At 46.7% G+C, this 3,337-nt stretch overlaps 1 pseudogene; it reads right to left on the bottom strand.

Moving 5' to 3' along the window:
* Positions 1–325: 325 nt before the first annotated feature.
* LOC101334186 (gap junction gamma-1 protein-like) lies at positions 326–2,182 on the bottom strand (annotated as a pseudogene).
* Between the last annotated feature and the right edge of the window lie 1,155 nt (positions 2,183–3,337).

Raw genomic sequence — 3,337 nt, forward strand, 5'->3', positions numbered from 1 at the left:
TAAGTACAGTGGTCCAATGTAATAATATAAAAAAAAGTTCTCATACTGAAAAAAAAAAAGTACCATAATACTGTACATACAAAAACTGTTCAACGAGAATGATTTAAATATATCTGTTCTTTTCCAGATCTGGAAGACACAAATGTAAAATTCTGCAAGTGTATTGCTGGAACATGTGTCCAGGAACACTGTGTTCCCCTTTCTCTTCCCCCTGTCCCAGCCCCACCTTCAGAGTCCCCTGAGCTTGGATCATGAGCTAACAGTGTCCCTGAAAATAACCACAAATGTTTACTCAGTGGAAGTCATTATTCAGTGAGCCGCTGCTTACCATGAACTATGAAAAGCACAAGTTTTAAGCCCAGCCAAGATTAAATTCAGACAGAGGTCTTCCCATTCCCTGATTTGCTGCTAGAACTGCTTTTGTTGGACCCAGCTTTTTTTTCCCGGGGACCATGGGGGTTATTTTGGTGATTGTAGGCCTGGATTGCCAGATCCAGGTGTTCCTGAGCCATTTTGATTTACCTCTGCAGAGTCTCCAGGTCAGCTGGGAAGTTGTCTTCATGGCGGCCGTACTGTTGTTCCTGGGTGATGTTGGCCTTATTTTGCTTGTGGGCAATCTTAGTGTTGCTGGACAGTTCGGTGTACTGGATTTGATCTGGTTTGATGGCAATGTTATAGTCAGGGGGAGCAGATGGTGTATTCCAAGTGAAAGGATAATTATAAGCAGCTGGATCTTCCAGTTCCCTCCTTTTATTGTTTAGTGAGTCTCGAATTGTCCCACATCTTTTTTTTTTTTTTCTTTTTTTTTTTTTTTTTGCCGTACGCGGGCCTCTCACTGTTATGGCCTCTCCCGCTGCGGAGCACAGGCTCCGGACGCGCAGGCTCAGCAGCCATGGCTCACGGGCCCAGCCGCTCCGCGGCATGTGGGATCCTCCCGGACCGGGGCACGAACCCGTGTCCCCTGCATCGGCAGGCGGACTCCCAACCACTGCGCCACCAGGGAAGCCCCTCGAATTGTCCCACATCTTAAATGAAGCATCTCCCAAACGTTAAGCAATAGGCAAAGGCCTGTAACACCATACATACAGAAGAAAGATGGTCTTTTCAGTGGGTCTAGAAATAAAGCAGTCTATCTTATGAGGGCAAGGAAGTCTGCTGCACACATAAAATGGGTGGACTTGGAAGCCATACAGAAAGTACTGCCCGATCAGAAAACCCACCTCAAACATGGTTCTTGCCAGCAGCTGCAGCAGGTAGATTTTCATGAGCCCATCCTCCCGAATCCGCCATTGCCCATCATGCTTAGGTTTAGATTGGTTCTGATCTTTATTTTCTTTTTCACTTTCTAATTCCATTTCTGGATACATCGTGGGATCCTTTTCATGGTCCTCTTCTGTTTCTTCCAGAGCCTGGTGCTATTTCCAATGCATTGCATAAGGTTTGCTCCGATGGGCCTTCTTGTCTGCTTCACCGTGCTCCATTTTGGCAACCTTATGAATGACATAGCCCGGGTACATGACAGAGGGGGTCGCCACCCGGGTGATCTGGAACACACAGAAGCGCATGTGGGAGAGGGGTGCTAAGGCATCATCGCAGACGTTCTCGCAGCCTGGCTGCTCTGTGTTGCACACAAATTTGCTTTGCTCGTCGTAATAGATGGGTTCTCCTTCTACGGCTGTAAGGACAATCCGGAAGAAGATCAATACCGTGAGCCAGATCTTCCTCACAAACGTGGAGTGGTTGTGGATCTCCTCCGGCAGGCAAGTGACGAAGCTCCTACTCATGGTGACTGAATTGGTTTGCCCTGGTATCCAGAATTTCTGAAACCCAAAATTTTCTTAGAGAAATGTTTTGCTTACAAGTTTTCCAAATTCCTTTGGTAGGCGGGGTCCCCCGGGGCCGCCTCCTCCGCCGGCCGCTGCCTCACGTGCCCCGCGGCGCCGTTGCCTTCACCTTGGTCTCCCGCCAAGGCCGAAGCCGCTCCTGCTGCTGACTCCTGCAAGTTTTTCACATGAAAAACTTCTCACTACTAGACTGACTCACTTATTTTCTTCTCCTGGGGCTATGGTGGGGAAAGGGACTGGGTGGTAGGTTGCTTAGGTAGCCCTCTCTCCACTTCCCTTCCTTATGCTTTTCCACCACCACCTTTCTCTAGGTAGCCTTTCCCTTCTCCCTAGAAATGGAGTGAGTAGGAGAGAGGACTGGTGAAACCAGGGCAGGTTTACTTGCTGGATAAGACCATGATATGGCACTGATGCTGTCTGGGCTGGATGCTGCTGGAGTCCTATTACTCCTTCAGGTGAGCCTCTTGGGCAGGATCAAAATAACTCCAGGCCAGCTCTCTCCACATTTCCACCTTCAGCACAAGTCCAGCCACTCCCAGTGCAGCCCTTTCTGCTCTGCTGTCCTGGAGAGCTGGCCAGCCACCATCTCACCTTTTTGCTTTTTTAGATGTGGGTCTGGTACCAGTCTCTGAAGCTCACAAACTCTAGACTTCCAAGTTAAGCTTTCCAAGTGGCTTTCTTGAAGCTTACCTGTCTCTGCTTGATGTGAGGAATAAGCACAAGTACACTCCTTTCCTGACCTCTGGTAGGGATGGGGTGGGAAAGAATGCCACAACACTCAAGTAGCTACTTCTGAAGAAATTATCTCCCAAACCAGGCCTGCCTCTTTGTAACATCAACCTCTTATCTACCACTAGATTTTTTTGGCTTGTCTTTTATTCCCCGTATAATTCCTGCATAGAGGATGTATCATCATACTTTGAAATAGGAAAGGGGTACTTAGCACCTCAGTTTTGCCTGCCTTCTTTGGGGTTTCAACCAAAACTGAGGCAGAGAGAATTTTGCTTTAACAGCCTATTACACAAATAGCACACTTCATTCTCTTGTCTTCTCTATCCTTTGATCTGCAAGTTCACCTGGATGTCAGATTCCTCTGCCTAGCACTTTCCTCCTCAATCCCTTGTCCATCCTATAATTTCTTCTTGCTGGACTTTATACCTTTGAAAATATCCTACCCTTCCCCCAGTCCACTTAATAGCCCCTGTATCTGTTTTTTTCAGCCTATTGTTTTATTCTTTCATTCTAGAAAGTTCAGGGTGGCTTTGTACAGATCTAAAAGATTATTTTTTTAAACCATTTTTCAAAGGCCTCGTTTGGTTCACTTCTTTTTTTCCTGTATCCTATTTTGTCTCCTGTTTCCTATTTACTCTGCTTATTCACTGCACTTAGGCTCTGTCCTTGGTCAATACTTGGCCTTGCTCTGAGTACACTGTTACTTCAGCTGTAATCAAACAAGTACTCATTAGATACCTACAGAGTACTTAGCACTTTTC

Source organism: Tursiops truncatus, chromosome 12 (assembly GCF_011762595.2).
Source record: "Tursiops truncatus isolate mTurTru1 chromosome 12, mTurTru1.mat.Y, whole genome shotgun sequence".
Lineage (NCBI taxonomy): Eukaryota > Metazoa > Chordata > Mammalia > Artiodactyla > Delphinidae > Tursiops > Tursiops truncatus.